Raw genomic sequence first — 17,880 nt, forward strand, 5'->3', positions numbered from 1 at the left:
CACTCTGGGGAGATCTCAGACATGCAGTTCATGCAAGACAGCCCAAGAATTTACAGGAACTGGAGGCTTTTTGAAAGAGGAATGGGCAGCTTTACCATCTGAAAAGATAAAGAGCCTCATCCGCAAATACAACAAATGACTTCAAGCTGTCATTGATGTTAAAGGGGACAATACACGGTATTAAGAACAGGGGTATGTAAACTTTTGATCAGGCTTATTTGGGTAGCTTCTGTTGTCATTATGATTTAAAAAGAGTAAACACAGTTGATTGATAATAAATGGCTTCAGCCAAACACTAACCATGAGTGAAAGAAAAGTTTTTGTGATTTGTCATTCATATTCTCTGAATAGCCAAGAAATCATAAATTCTGCCAGGGTATGTAAACTTGTGAGCACAAATGTATATATCTTTTGTGGCCCCCAGATATATACCGTGTTTATCGGCGCTGCCTTGGAGGGGACAGGGAGGGGGTGGGACAAGTGCCATCAGATTACACACACAGGAGAATCTCCTGTTTACTCGGCGGCGTCTGTAATAGGAAGTCCCGTCTCCTGGGCTGGCATTGGACGACTGTTCTGTCTATCATAGGAGGTGGGACTTTGTATTAAAGAGGCCGCCGAGTAAACAGGAGATTCTCCTGTATGTAATCTGTTGGCGCTCATCCCGCCCCTCCTTCTCCCCTCTAAAGGCTGCAGATGGGCATTGATCAGGCTACACTGATGGCAATGGTAAGGCTGCATTCATGGCAATAGTAATGCTGCAGATGGGCACTGATTAGGCTTCATTGATGGCCACTGACCCTTTATTTTGCTTCACAGTTCTTTATTTAAAAGTTACGTTTTTTTCCTAAAACTTCCCCCCCTGAGGTTGCGTTCATGGCAATGGTGAGGCTGCATTCATGGCAATGGTGAGGCTGCATTCATGGCAACGGTGAGGCTGCATTGATTGCAATGGTAAGGCTGCATTGATTGCAATGGTAAGGCTGCATTCATGGCGATGGTGAGGCTGCAGATGGGCACTGATTAGGCTGCATTGATGGGCACTGACCCTTATTTTGCTTCAGTTCTTTATTTAAAAGTTTTTTCCTGAAATTTCCCTCTTAAAGTGAAGGTGCGTGTTATACGCCGATAAATACAGGTATATCCAAATAACACGCCCAAGCTCATCCTTAGTCCTGAGCGGCGCTCATCTTTAGTCCTGAGCAGCTCTCAGGGATTCGTTGGGGCCACAAAAGATATATATATATCCAAATAATACACCTGAGCTCATCTTTTCACAACACATAGCCACAAAGGCAAGAGAATTATTGTTGGGCAGTGTATTAGTGCTCGGACGAACACACTTAGACCGAATTTTAATGGTTTAAAGAATGTCAGGCAAAATGGTTGGCCCTCATGCATGTTCACGTCATCAAATCTGGCCCTCTTTGAAAAAAGTTTGGACACCCCTGCCTTAGAGCTACTTTAGTTTGTTCCCTAAATCCATGTCCAACAACTGAGCCATGCTCACATCAGTCAAGGCTCCCCTATGGGTTCAAGGGGCCTTTATTTGTGCATTTTGGTGTGGTGTGTTATGAAATTGCAGGACTTTTTTTTGTGCATTCCAAATGAAAGGGTTGCCCAAGGACCCTTCATATGCATGTTCTTTCTGGTTCTGTCTGTCAGTTTTTTAGACAATTGGCGGATGTAAACAGACGTATGGAAGAAGGTGGGGAGAAGATGTTGACTCTAACGACGAAGCTTGAGGACAACGCATCCCTTAACTGGAGGTGCCACACTTTAGTTCAGCTTTAAGATAACAAAGTTATACATATATTGTTGACAAATATTGTTTTCTTTTGATAATATTATCTTTAGAAAAGCAGATAAAAAGTATAATTATAATTTAATATATAATATAATTTTATTTGTTCTGTTTATAATGACGGTGGTGTATTTATAAATAAAATTACAAACAAAAAAAGGTGAAATAATTTTATTTGTGCTGCAGTAAAAAGGTAAACAAACAGAATGAATGAATAAAGAAAGAATCTAATAGCTATGAGCAGAATGGGAGTAAGGAGTTGATTAATCACTTGCCGACCCTATAACCTAGACACACGATGGCCATCTGGGGAGCTACAGTTCATTGAGGGAACCATGAATGCCAACATGTACTGTGACAAACTGAAGCAGAGCATGATCCCCCTCCCTTCGGAGACTGGGCCACAGGGCAGTATTCCAGCATGATAATGACCACAAATACACCTCCAAGACGACCACTGCCTTGCTAAAGAAGCTAAGGGTAAAGGTGATGGACTGGCCAAGCATGTCTCCAGACCTAAGACCCTCCATGTCCAAGAGAGTTAAGGCAGTGCTGGAAAATAATGGTGGCCACACAATATATTGACACTTTGGGCCAATTTGGACATTTTCACTTAGGGGTGTACTCACTTTTGTTGCCAGCGGTTTGGACATTAATGGCTGTGTGTTGAGTTATTTTGAGGGGACAGCAAATTTACACTGTTATACAAGCTGTACACTTACTGCTTTACATTGTAGCAAAGTGTAATTTCTTCAGTGTTGTCACATGAAAAGGTATAATAAAATATTTACATAAATGTGAGGGGTGTACTCACTTTTGGGAGATACTGTATGTCCCATAGTTTGTAGACACTATAACTTTTGCGTAATCCAATCAATGCACACCTTTTGGGATTTTTTTTAGACAAAAATATGTAGCAGAATACATATAGATCTAAATTTATTAAGAAATTAGAATTTTTTACATTTTTTTTTTTTATTGGATATGTTTTATAGCAGAAAGTTAAGGCTCTTCAGGTAGCCCGACTGGCTATCTCACAAATGTACGCCTCACGCTGTTGCTGCAGGTGTGCCTGGATATGCACCTGGGATTCCCCTCTCAGGCAGGATGTCCCTCGATCAGCCGTGGATATCTGGAAGGACGGTATGCCAACCCGGGTGTTAACACCTCTGCCCAGGTCTGGTCTTCTTTTCTGCCTCGTGGTGTATGAGCCCTTAGCAGACAGAATAGTGTAATTTCCTTTCTTTAATCCTGAGGGCAGCTGGTCTGTGTAGTTCTGTCCCCATAGGAATCTATGGGGCCGTTATGTAATGAGGACTACATGTCCCAACATTAATTGCTGCAGTACTTCTTGAGTGTCATTGGTTCCCTCCACCTGCCAATGAGGATGCAGGGGAGTTAGCAGAGTGAGCTGCTCTGTCTGTGTGTCTCTCACACACAGAGGGAGGAGAGGGAGGGGGAATTCCCCCGAAGGAGCTGACAGGCTGTGTCTCCATTGTGAGAGCCTATGTGCCTGTGTTAAGCCTGGCGGCAGCCAGAGGAGGATGCTGGCCTGCGGGGCACCCGCTATATATAGATAAGTGACTCTGAAAGCTTTGAATCTAGAGACAGCCAAGTAATTAGTATTTTAAAAGGTCATTAATGGCAGCCCACTTCTTTCTCCTGCTGCAGGTTTCTTTGAAAGTGATCCCGTGGGTCAATTAAAGGGGTTGTCAACCCTTGTGTTTTTTCACCTTAATGCATCCTATGCATTAAGGTGAAAAAACTTCTGTCAGTCACCGGCCCCCCAGCCCCCCTGTTTTACTTACCTGAGCCCTGGAATTTCCAATAATGAGGACGCGCTCTCTGCCCAGGGGTTCTCGGCACTTGATTGGATAGATTGATAGCAGCCATTGGCTCCCGCTGCTGTCAATCAAATCCAATGACGCGGGCGCCGGGGCGGGGCCGAGTCCGGCATTCGTGTCTGAAGGCAAATGCTGGACTCGGGAGTGCGTCCGCAAGGTAACCCCCTCGGGAGAGCGCTTCTCCTAAGGGGTTATCTGATGTGGGGAGGAGCTGTGAGAGCCGCCGAGGGACCCCAGAAGTCGAGGATCGGGGCCACTCTGTGGAAAGCGAGCTGCACAGTGGAGGTAAGTATGTTTGTTATTTAAAAAAAACAAAGCTTTACAATCACTTTAAAAATTCAAACGTCTGTTCCTTGTAATACAAGAGCTCTTGTATTAAAAGGAACATAAATTGTATAGGAATACTGTTTAGTCACTATATATCTATTTAGTCACTATAGTTTTGTGATGAATATTTGTAGCCAGTAAGGCCCGGTTTACATCCCAGGGTGACTTCAGCACGACTTGCATATGACTTCTTTAACAGAAGTCAATGCAAGTTCTGCTGAAGTCGAACCAAAAGTAATGCAGGAAACCTTTTTCTAAGTCAGAGCGACTCAAGTCGCTCCTATTAGAACAAATCCATAGCACTTAATGGGCTGCAACTTGTAATGCAAAGTCAGAGCACATGTCCCACCAGTGTGAACCGGGTCTTAAACAAAAGCAACAAAATGGCACAAATAGGGGTACTGGACTGTGGTTAACAATTCACAAAATGTCCATGAATAGGAGAAGTCCATATGTAAGAAGGCTCACTGTCATGGCAGCTCAGTCTAGGAGCAAGAAGCAGCTCTATAAGGGTACAAGTAGAGAGACACTACTAAGTGTAACAATGTAGTAACTTTAATAGAGGTAAAAGAATGTTTCTCACAAAAAGAGTAAAAACTCAAGCATGTAGCACTGTTATATGGTCCTTGCCAACATGATTCACGGTCTTAATTCATCTGGGGATGAAGGGCTGGGGCCCCAACTGACCCCAACTGTCAGAAGCACCGGAGGCTGTCAGGGCTTTCTAAGTCTGGGAAATGCAGGGCCTGGTGGACATGGCATCACACCAGACGTGATGCAGCATGTGGTGACGAGTTTGCGGAGCATGCGCTCCTGCTTCAGGCCATGTGGGCGCCATGTTTGAGTATGGCTTTTATTGACAATCAAGGTGGCGGCAGACAACAAGGCCCAGCAGCAGCTGGCTGAACATCAATTAAAACAATAATAACAAATACAAAAGCAATACAAAATGGAGCAAATGTAAGAATAATGAAAATAAGAATAAACATGTATAGGGAATATAAGATATGAAAACAAGAGGTGTAAAGGAACCTACATGTTTAAAATTGATAATTATCTATATATACCCCCATATATAGAGAGAAAAATGATATATATCAAAATAAAAAGATAAAAAATATTATATATATATATATATATATATACACAGAATATCTCACAAAAGTGAGTACACCCCTCACATTTGTATAAATATTTTATTATATCTTTTCATGTGACAACACTGAAGAAATGACACTTTGCTGTAATGTAAAGTAGTGAGTGTACAGCTTGTATAACAGTGTATATTGGCTGTCCCCTCAAAATAACTCAACACACAGCCATTATTGTCTAAACCGCTGGCAACAAAACTGAGTACACCCCTGAGTGAAAATGTCCAAATTGGGCCCAAAGTGTCAATATTTGTGTAGCCACCATTATTTTCCAGCACTGCCTTAACCCTCTTGGGCATGGAGTACACCAGAGCTTCACAGGTTGCCACTGGAGTCCTCTTCCACTCCTCCATGAGGACATCACGGAGCTGGTGGATGTTAGAGACCTTGCTCTCCTCCACCTTCCATTTGAGGATGCCCCACAGATGCTCAATAGGGTTTAGGTCTGGAGACATGCTTGGCCAGTCCATCACCTTTACTCTCAGCTTCTGTAGCAAGGCAGTGGTTGTCTTGGAGGTGTGTTTGGGATTGTTATGTTGGAATACTGCCCGGGGGCCCAGTCTCCAAAGGGAGGGGATCATGCTCTGCTTCAGTATGTCACAGTACATGTTGGCATTCATGGTTCCCTCAATGAACTGTAGCTCCCCAGTGCCGGCAGCACTCATGCAGATCCAGACCATGACACTCCAACCACCATGCTTGACTGTAGGCAAAACACACTTGTCTTTGTACTCCTCATCTGGTTGCGGCCACACACGCTTGACACCATCTGAACCGAATAAGTTTATTTTTGTCTCATCTGACCACAGGACATGGTTCCAGTAATCCATGTCCTTTGTCTGCTTGTCTTCAGCAAACTGTTTGCGGGCTTTCTTGTGCATCATCTTTAGAAAAGGCTTCCTTCTGGGACAGCCATGCAGACCACTTTGATGCAGTGTGCAGCATATGGTCTGAGCACTGACAGGCTGACCCCGCCCCCCCTTTCAACCTCTGCAGCAATGTTGGCAGCACTCATACGTCTATTTCCCAAAGACAACCTCTGCATATGACGCTGAGCATGTGCACTCAACTTCTTTGGCTGACCATGGCGAGGCCTGTTCTGAGTGGAACCTATCCTGTTAAACCGCTGTATGGTCTTGGCCACCGTGCTGCAGCTTGGTTACACCTGAGACCTTGTAACACTAACAAGTAACATGACACCAGGGAGGGAAAATGGCTAATTGGGCCCAAGTTTGACATTTTCACTTAGGGGTGTACTTACTTTTGTTGCCCGCTGTTTAGACATTAATGGCTGTGTTGAGTTCTTTTGAGGGGACTGCAAATTTACACTGTTATACAAGCTGTGGACTCACTATTTTACATTGTAGCAAAGTGTAATTTCTTCAGTGTTGTCACATGAAAATATATAATAAAATATTTACAAAAATGTGAGGGGTGTACTCATTTTTGTGAGATACTGTATATATATATATATATATATATATATATATATATATATATATATATATACACAGTATATATAAATATGCACACATAAAAACTATATATACAAATAAAAAGGAAACGTGTTTATCTTAGAAGTTCCTTATACCAATAATGACTAGAAATCTTGTATGAGATTACTAAGATGGTACATACAATTAGAAAATCTGGCTACAGACTTTAAGGGTCCCATACAATGAAAAATGTGTACCTAAATAAAAGATATGTATAAAACCATTAATTTGTACACACATACGTTATAACCTAATCCCTTAAGGTGGACATCTATATTCACCTATTCATTATATGAGGACAGACATTCTGTCATACACATAAGGTACTCATTTCTCTCCTCTTTTAATGAACAGCTGAATATAGATGTCCACATTATGGGATTTTGTATAACTGCCAAAATGCTGCTGCCCCTAGATGCACTGGCAGTGGGTTTTTTTTACTGGCTCCCACTCACACCAGAAACTGTGCATAGCTGCGTGTTTTTTTTTTTTTTAAATCAAATATTTTTTTTATTTCTTCAACAGTTCCGTATAGCTACTATTTTTCCATATTGGAGTATATGACGTATATCCTCAGTAATTCTCCTCATTTCCTGCCATACCTTATCAAATAATATTCCCGTAAAAAATCCTTTATCAGACAATTGATTTCTCGACTCTAATAGGGAAATTAATGGGTAGGCTTCATAAACTGATAGTAACAGCCTCTGTATAGGATCAGAGTCTGATGCTGTTGTCCAACCATAAAAATGTTGTAATTGAGAGGCTAGAAAATAATTTTTGGGATGGGGGATCGCCAGTCCACCTTCTTCTTTGGTTAGCATTAATGTGGTTAACTTTATACGTGGTTGCTTTTTCCTCCAAATCAGCTCTCTAAATAGAGATTCTATTTTTCTAAACCAAGGTACTGTAATCCACATAGGTGAATTATTAAACACATAAAGTAGTTGTGGGGTCAAAATCATTTTGATAAGATTTGCTCTACCTATCACCGTCAGGGGTAACTTACACCAGCTATGGCTTTTATCCTTAAATTTTTTTAATAGAGGTTTCAAGTTTAAGTTAATATAGTCTTTTACATCCCGAGAGATCTCTATCCCCAGATATTTCACTAATAATAATTTGAATTTTGGAGGCTTGATTTAATAGAGGGGTTTTTAACTCATCTAGGGGTAATAATATGGATTTATCCCAATTAATCTGGAAACCCAAAAATAGCCCAAATATGGAGACAAGGCTCATAAGTTCCATTAATGAGTTTGAGGTGTCCCCCAGGAAAATAAGAGCATCATCTGCATAGAGGACTATTTTATCCTCTCTTCCTGGCCGACGGAATCCTATTATTTCTGTTGATTGTCTAATGGCAAGGGCAAGAGGCTCCACTGCTATAGCAAACAATAATGGGGACAGGGGCAGCCCTGCCTTGTCCCTCTTGATAGGGTAAACGGACTGGATAGTGTATTATTAATTCTTACCCTTGCTTTAGGGTCCCTATATAGTATTTTGACCCATTTTAGAAATCCTGGGCCTATACCAAATGCTTCCAATACAGCCCATAGTTATTCCCACTCCACCATATCAAAGGCTTTTTGGGCATCTAAACACAATATTGCTCTAGATCTCATATTTTCCATAGGTAATTGCAAGTTCAAGAATAACCTGCGAATGTTTGTTGATGCAGCTCTCTTTGGAATAAAACCCATTTGATCCTCATGTATCAAACTGTTAATGTAATTTGATAACCTGTTTGCAAGAACCCTAGCCAGAATCTTGACCTTTGAGGTGAGGAGAGATATAGGGCTATAAGACTCAGGTAACATTGGGTCCTTTCCCTGTTTAGGAATCACTATTATTATCGTTTCCTGCATTGATTCTGGAAGTTTTTGTTTTTTAAACGCGGCGTTTAGTACCTCTAAAAGTTCTGGTAGCAGAATCTTATCACATTTTTTTATTATCTCTAGTCTAGTCTATCCATCCCTGGTGCTTTATTATTATGTGTTTGTGTAACTGCAAGTCTTAACTCTCCCAGGGATATAGGACTATTGAGAGATTCTCTATCCTCTGTTTTAAGTTTTGGGAGAACCAATTTATCCAAAAATTGTTTGGCTTGGTTCATTGACTTTGACGCCTTTGATAAAGTGAGGCGTAGAAGTCAACAAATATCTTCTGGATGCTACCCGTATCATGCATCACAACTCCTTCCGGGTCTTTGACCGCTGCAATAGTTATCAGGCCATCTTGTGCCCGAGCTATCACCGCCAACATATGACCCACCTGTTCCCCTATCTCATAATGTTTTTGCTTTTGAAAAAATCTGCTATTTTCTGCTTTAGTTAAGGCTAAAGTTTTATAAATTTCCTGGGCCTCCTGCCATGCTGACCGCTTTTCTTCTATGGGATCCATAATGTAATCCTGCTCTGTTTGAGTTACCTTTTGCATTACTTCTTCCTCTGGCCTCCTAGATGAACTCTTAATTTTATTAATTTCTTTAATCATTATTCTCTGCATAAATGCCTTCATAGTATCCCAAACAACTAATAAAGATTTCGAGTTTTTATTTATTTTTTTTTAATTCGATCAGCTGTAGATCTAACTTGTGTTCCTCTGTCATTAATAATAGCCATTGTGGATTAATTTTCCAAGGAAGAGAGAGTGTCTGTCCCTCAAACTGTATGCTCATTATAAGTGGGAAATGATTGGAAAGCCCCCTAGGACCATATTGAATTGCCTTTACCCAAGGGAGAAAGTTATCATTTCCCAGAGCCAGATCTATTCTTGACAGAGAGCCATATGTGCTCGAGCAACATGAGTATTCTCTTCTTAATGGGTATCTAATTCTCCACAAATCTATTAACCCCATCTCTTGCAGTTGTCCAACAAACCTTGTTCTCTTCATTTTTTGTTTACCTTTTTTGAAGCTATACCTATCTTCCTCCTCATTCATTATGTTATTAAAATCTCCCATTACTAGGGTTGGTAAGTTCGGCCATTGTGCCATTTTACCAAAAACATATTTCAACACCTCATCATTATAAGGGGGGGGGGGGGGAATATAGGTATTAACCAACAAAAAGTTTTGGTCATTTAATTAACATCGTAGCAAAATGTAACAGCCTTCTGGGTCTAGAAAACTCTTTGCATGAGAACCGTACAGAGCAAGAGATCAGGATACTAACACCTCGTGAATAAGTAGTATATACAGCATGGAATTGATACGGAAATCTTGAAATTTCAAAAAGCATCATGTCCTTTTGCTCAAGATGGGTCTCCTGCAAAAATATTATTTCGGGTTTGTAGAACTCAATTGACTCAAAAACTGCCTGTCTCTTCCTCCTCTCTCCCAACCCCCTCACATTCCATGACAACACCGTTATTTTCCTATTCATTATTTCAGTCCACCCAAAGGTATTGAACTAGAACTGCAGTAGACCACACAAGATATCCATAGGCCTAAAAAAAAAAAAAAAATCTCTCTCAAATAAGACCATGGCAAAGAGGGTCCCGACAGAATACTAGGAATTAGAGAGAGAGAGAGAGAGAGAGAGAGAGAGAGAGCGCACGGGGCCAAAAAATAAACACAAACACTAAAAAAAAAAAAAAGGAACCTCCCCAAACCCAATTCCCCCCCTCTTAAGCGCCCAAACATTCCTGGGAATATCCACCACCCATCCTGGTTGGTAGTGACCTCAACCCCTTACTAAAGTCCACCCGGGACTCATACAAGGGGTCTATCTAGTGGCCCTAAAGCAGTTACAAGTGTTATGCTTGTGCCTAAACGAAAAAAAAGGAATAAATTGTCCACCGTTCCAATATTCAGGTATATGTTTACAAAGGTGGGAAGGAGAGATAGAGAGAAAAAAAAAAAAAATCGAGAAAGTTCAACAAGTTGATTAACATTCAGGAAGTCTTTTTGTTCTCCTTTGTATGTCTCTCATCCAACCAAGCGTTAACCAATCTTGAAAGAAAAAAACATTTTCTCCATCCATAATTCTCAACTTAGCTGGAAATAACATTGAATATGTTTTCTGTTTTAATCGCAGGCTGCGCTTTATCTCTTTAAATTTTGCTCATTTCTTCTGTACTTCCATCGAAAAATCTGGAAAGAAGGAGATCTTATTACCATTATATTCAATATTTCCTATTTGACGTGCTTTGGAAAGAATTAAATCTCTATCTCTGTAATTTAAAGCGGGGGTCCACCTAAACCGCCAAAAAAAAAAATATTAAAAGCCAGCAGCTACAAATACTGCAGCTGCTGACTTTTAATACATGGCCACTTACCTGTCCCAGGGTCCAGCGATGTCGGCAGGCGACGCAGAGAACCCGCTCGGTTCTCGGCAGCTGCCGCCGCCATCCTGGGTGAGGGAATCAGGAAGTGAAGCATTGCGGCTTCACTTCCCGGTTCCCTACTGCGCATGCGCGAGTCGCGCTGTGCATCGTAACTGGTCCCCGCTATCTCCTGGGAGCTGTGTGTTTCCCAGGAGACAGCGTGGACTGACAGGAAGAGGCATAGACTCCCATGGGAGTCTATGCCAGAAGTGGGTGCAAATACCTGTCTTAGACAGGTATCTGCACCCCCCTCCCCCCTGAAAGGTGCCAAATGTGACACCGGAGGGGGGGAGGGTTCCGAAAAACGGAAGTTCCATTTTTGTGTGGAACTCCGCTTTAACATCTTAATAATAATCACTGTTCTGGGTTTGCTTGAGGAGGGAATTGGGTGGCTGGGAATGCGATGGGCCCTTTCAATTGTATAAAGCTTTGAAAAACCCTCCATGCCCAATGTATCCATTATCCATTTTTCAAAAAAAAAAACGGTCGTTGATTGACCTTCTTCATGTCCGGGAAAGCCCAAGATATGGACGTTGTTACGTCTTTGCCTATTTTCCAAATTTTTCACTTGATCCTTTACTTGAATTTTGGTTTGTTGAAGTTCCCTTTTTAAAAAAGGCAAGGCATCCTCTGTTGTACTGACCCTATTTTCCAGGTCCGTTTCACGTTCACAAATTTTTTGATTTTCTTGTCTTACAACCGTAATATCCCTTTTTAAATCCAACATTTGATTTGTTAGAGATAATAAAGAGTTATTGCATGCCTGTATAGCAGAAAAAACATCACTCAATGTTGGTTCCTTTATTGTAATTTTGCCCATATTGCTGCTGTATTGATTTAAGCTTCCAGCGGCTTTATTCCCTCCTATACTCTGTTGGTCGCATTGGAGTGATATCTCCGATATACATATTCCCTCCATACCCCAGGATACCTGGGGACCCCTTGGGGGCTTCGTTTCATTAAGGTCCTCCTGTATATTATCCTTTGAGATCAAGTCTTTTTCATCCCTGGGTCCCAACCTTGACATACTGCGGGTTTCAGGCATCACCTTTGTCATATCCTCTCCGACACCTTTTTTAAGGATATCCAGCATTTGTATTTTATTTATACTCCCAACGCTTTCCTGGAATTGATCTTCCCCCACATGCATTTTCTTTTCATCTTTTTTTCCCTCCTTCCCTCTTTTGCTTGTTATCTTTCGAATTAATACTTTCACCTTCTCCTCTTAGTTTAAGTCAAATACTAAGCGCAACTCTATTTTTCCCTAGTTCTACCCTGAGATCAGGCTGTTTTTTTTTTTTTTTTTTTAAAGTAATACCCGTTCAGTGATACTTTCAATATAGTATTCAAAATTCCATATTCAGTTCTGTATACAGTATTGATATATATTTTTTTCTATTTTTAATAATCACTACTCAGCACTGTACAATGTTCATAAGCAATGACTGTTCGGTATTCAATGTTCGGCTTTCAGTATACGTTATTCAGTGTACAGGGCTCTACACAGTAATTATAACCGTACGTTATTCACTGGAGTATTCCATCATCCACACACAACTTAATATTCCTTAACCGTGTCCTGTTCAGTCTCCAATGTTCAGTACTCAACACGGTAATCTGAAATAATCTCAATTTAGTATTCAGTACTTAGCACACTGTCCATCCAGCTATATTCAGAGCTCCGTACCACACTCATTTATAATATAGTTTTGGTGTTCAGTTATCCATCACAATGTATAATGTCGTATAATGTCAGTGCCAGTTCTGAATTCACTATTTAGAAAACCGTATCAACCTCACTAATGGGTTTATTTCAATATTCAGTGTTCTTTATCCCGCACAGTATTTAGTGTCCATGCCAGAACAATTTTTATTGTTTGACGGGATGTTCAGTGCAAACAAAAACCAATCAGCTTCAACAGTTTATATAATTAAAGCCTGTTAGCATATTAACAGTGGATTCCTCAAAGGTTTTCTCTTAACCTGTGTTAGGCTAGCCATACATTATACAATTTTCTTGTGCAACTTTGGTTTAGATTTACCAAAACCATATAATAGGAGGTCAAACCTAAACACTTTCAATTTGTATGCAATCAGGCAGGCCCTTCTACTACATAGTTGAAGGTAAATCTAAAGAAAATTGAATAAGAAAATTGTATGGTGTATGGCCAGCTTAAGTCCTTGGTAAGGTCCCTGGGAATTTTAGACTGCATCCATTCAAACTGTTTTGAAACAAGTTTATACAAACAGCAACCCACAGCCTATTAACACACCATTCTGTGGGTAGATACAGATATATAGCTTACCAACTTCTTAGCCCGTGCCCGGGTGCCAGAGTCCTCCACATAGGCCAGCAAACTGGCAGGCAAATATAATGAAAGCGAATATCCAGAAACAGATTGCAAAAATATAGCATGAAACCTTAAATGCAACTATATAATGTAAGACCACGGTTCTGAACTTCTATGTTCTTAAAGCGGTTGTATACCTATTTTTTAAACTTTTACCTACAGGTAAGCCTATAATAAGGCTTACCTGTAGGTAAAAAAAATATCTCCTAAACCTGTACGGTTTAGGAGATATTCCCCTCGCAATGAGCCGCTGACTGCAGCGGCGCATGCGCGCAGGGGATTCTCAGCTGAAAGCCCGGCAGCCGCCGGACCTTGCCGGAAAAAAATTCTCCCCCACGCGCGCGGGAGTGATGATACCCAGAAGACATGCCAAGGGGAAATGTCAGCTCCCTCGGCGTGGACTGGGTGAGATGCCGGCACCTTGTTCTAAGGTAAGTATCTCATAATGAGCTAGTATATGGTGCATACTAGCTCATTATGCCTTTTCCCTTACAGGTGTAGGGAAAAAAAAAAGTCAGCGGGTTTACTACCGCTTTAAATAGTGCAGGATTGTTATGTAGACAGAGTTGTTACTGTGCCATATAAAATGCAGTCCAATATGATATGATACTTTTGTACTATATAGTTCTTACATTCCTGAGTAGCTTTCTGGATAGCAGTAAATGATAATATAATGATAGTATAGACAGAATACACTGATAACGTTTGTAAAGTAGTATACTCAGTCTGTAGTGTACTGTGAGCTGTGCAAGTCTCTGACTTTCACTCCCTGAATCTGATCCTCCAGACACTGCTTTGTTTGTTTAACACAAGCAGACTCTCATGCTGACACATGAGCCGACTAATTAGGCAGGTAGACGAATGGCTCCTCTCCTCACTTCTCCCCCTCCTCCTGACTTTCAGAAATCAACTTCTGACAACTTCAACAATGGCTTCAATTTCCAGCATAGGATTATAAAAAAGTCTCTGATGTTGTGGAGATATGGAGGACACGGGGGGGGGGGGGCAAGTAAGTAAAGAGCAAATAAAAAGCACACTGCACAGGACACAAAGCATGGAGCTTACAGTCAATTTCAATTTCTGCAGTTAGCTGCATGTTTACATGTATTTGAAGCACGCTTGATGTGCGCTTGATGCATCCCTGATTGCGTTTTGTGCTGCGTTTAGCACTGCATTTGTAGTGCATTTTCTATACCCAATAAGGAGATAGTATGTGACCGGTCTAAACTATGTGGCATGTTCACCAATGCCAGGAGTCTGGCGGACAAGATGGGAGAACTAGAACTACTGTTGTATGAGGAGGATTTAGATTTTGTAGCAGTTACAGAGACTTGGTTTGACAGCTCTCATGATTGGCTGGCAACCATTCAATGGTATTCCCTATATCGGAGGGATAGAGAGGGTAATAAAGGGGGAGGGGTATGCCTGTATATAAAAAATTATGTACAAGTGAATGTTAGAGATGACAACACTAAGGGAGCAAGGGAGGAGGTGGAAGCCAAAGGACAAAGTATACAGCCCCACCATCACAGGACAGAGTATACAGCCCCAGCTTCACGGGACAGAGTATACAACCCCAGCATCATGGGACAGGGTATACAACCCCAGCATCACAGGACAGAGTATACAGCTCAGCATCACAGGACAGAGTTTACAGCTCAGCATTACAGGACAAAGTATACAGCTCAGCATTACAGGACAACATATACAGCCCCAGCATCACAAGACAAAGTATACAGCCCCAGAATTACAGGACAAAGTATACAGCCCCAGCATCACAGGACAGAGTATACAACCTCAGCATCACGGGACAGAGTATACAGCTCAGCATCACAGGACAGAGTTTAGAGCTCAGCATCACAGGACAGAGTATACAGCTCAGGATCACAGGACAGAGTATACAGCTCAGCATCACAGGACAGAGTATACAGCCCCAGTGTCAGGGCTGGTTTAGCCCTTCCTTCTCTGAGCTGGCTGCTCAGCTGTCAGCTAATTGCCAGCTCTCATCTCTCTCCACAGTTAACCAGCTGTTGTGGATCTGCTCGTCAGTTTCGCCAACTTAAAGATCTCCAGCTCACTTCATTCCTGCCTTAGCCTTGGTCACATCACAAGAAACCATCTCCTGCGTTCCTGTTTAAAGACTGGCTTTGCTAACATCCCTTCTGGCTCCTTATCCTGCTTGCTGTTCCTCTACTTGGATCCCTGACTTCTGGCCTGGCTGATTACCCGATCTGGTTACTGAACTCTGGTTTGTCTGACTACCCGATCTGGTTACTGGACTCTGGCTATGCTTTGACTACGCTTACTCTATTTACCTTTTTATTTTTATTAATAAACAAGTGTGATTTTACTGTTCTACTGTCTCGGTCTGGTTCATGGTTTCTGTCACCCAGCATCACAGGACAGAGTACATACCTCCGAACTTTAGAACTTGAGGCTGATGTAAACATGCGGCATGTTACGCCAAAAAGTGGGTGTGGCCAGACTGTTATCAGTGGAAGGGGCTTAAGGGGCATGGTTAAACAAAACCAATCCCCCCTACCACCATCCCTCTCCCCATCATTACACAGGGCCCCTTCCTCAACACTACCCCCCATTGTTACACAGGACCCCCTCCCTCATACTAAACCCATCATTAAACACAGAGAGGTTATTTGTTTAGGGTGGATAGGCAAGGAGGGGGGTGTTTAGGGTGGAGAGGCAGGGATGGGGAGGGTTTAGGGTGGAGAGGCAGGAAGAGGGGTTATTGTTTAGCATGGAGAGGCAGGGACGGGGGTTATTGTTAAGGGTGGAGAGGCAGGGAGGGTGTTTAGGATGGAGAGGCAGGGAGGGGAGGTGTTTAGGGTGGAGAGGCAGTGAGGGGGGTGTTTAGGGTGGAGATGCAGGGAGGGGGGTGTTTAGGGTGGAGCAGCAGGGAGGGGGTGTTTAGGGTGGAGATGTAGGGAGGGGGGTGTTTAGGGTGGAGAGGCAAGGAGGGGGTGTTTAGGGTGGAGATGCAGGGGGGTGTTTAGGGTGGGGATGCAGGGAGGGGGGTGTTTAGGGTGGAGATGCAGGGAGGGGGTGTTTTGGGTGGTGAGGCAGGGAGGGGGGTGTTTAGGGTGGAGATGCAGGGAGGGGGTGTTTAGGGTGGAGCTGCAGGGGAATGTTTAGGGTGGAGAGGCAAGGAGGGGGTGTTTAGGGTGGAGAGGCAAGGAGGGGGGTGTTTAGGGTGGAGATGCATGGAGGGGGGGTGTTTAGGGTGGAGAGTCGGGGGGGTGTATATGGTGGAGAGGCAAGGAGGGGGTGTTTAGGGTGGAGAGGCAAGGAGGGGGTGTTTAGGGTGGAGAGGCAGGGAGGGGGGTTTTTAGGGTGGAGATGCAGGGAGGGCGGGTGTTTAGGGTGGAGATGCTGGGAGGGGGGTGTTTAGGGTGGAGATGCAGGGAGGGGGTTTTTAGGGTGGAGATGCAGGGAGGGGGTGTTTAGGGTGGAGATGCAGGGAGGGGGTGTTTAGGGTGAAGATGCAGGGGGGTGTTTAGGGTGGAGAGGCAAGGAGGGGGTGTTTAGGGTGGAGATGCAAGGAGGGGGGTGTTTAGGGTGGAGATGCAGGGAGGGGGGTGTTTAGGGTGGAGATCCAGGGAGGGGGGGTGTTTAGGGTGGAGATGTGGGGGGGGGTTTAGGATGGAGGGGCAAGGAGGGGGTGTTTAGGGTGGAGAAACCCCACAGCTGCCAGTCACTGCCACGCACCACAACACTCAGCAGCCCCACCCTCCCCCTCCATGAAGGTCTGCAGAAAAGTGATCAGAGGTGGGGGAGGGGGGCCAGGCTCACGGCAAGACACAGTACTCAGTGGGTGGAACAGTCACTCAGTTTGTCGCTCTGCAGAGGCGTCCGAGGAGGGGGAAGCATGATGCCAGGAGAGAGAGACATGCAGGGAGGGGGAGCAATGCGAGAAGGTCAGCTGTTGCAATCCTCTCCGATCCCCACTCTTACCTGGTGCTCTGGTACACTGCCACTGCCAGCTGTGTGTTCATCCGCTGCATGTGATCTGCTCCCCGCCTCACACTTTCATAGGGTCCCGGACAGTTGCAATTACATCTCCACACTCCTGCTCCAGAAGTTCCAGTGAGCCAGCTGGGAAACTGGAAGTGACGCGACAGTGCCGAAAAAGCACCACCCAATCACCCTTCGGTCCCGGCCAATAAAAAAGACAGGACAGGAGCCAGGGAAAAATCAGTGGAGAGTGGGAGTGTGTGCGGGCGCACAGCTTGTGCCCTGCACACGCCCTAAACACGGGCAAATCAACTTTCCAGCTTGCAATCAGCTGATTGCAAGCTGGGAAGCTTCCCATAGACTGCTGTGTGTCCGGCGCCTGGACACAAAGTGACCATCTTTTTTTAAAAAAAAATTTTTTGTCAAAAGCTAGGGGGGCGACCCCCGGGTACCCCCTATGGACGGGCCGCCACTGGGTCAGATGGTAAATGCACCTAGAAACAAAGCGTTACTAGACCTACTGATTACCAACAATACAGACCTGATCACGGATGTGGAAATATGGGGCAATTTAGGAAACAGCGATCACAGGTCAATTTGTTTTAGTAT

This window comes from Aquarana catesbeiana, linkage group LG07 (assembly GCF_042186555.1).
Source record: "Aquarana catesbeiana isolate 2022-GZ linkage group LG07, ASM4218655v1, whole genome shotgun sequence".
NCBI lineage: Eukaryota > Metazoa > Chordata > Amphibia > Anura > Ranidae > Aquarana > Aquarana catesbeiana.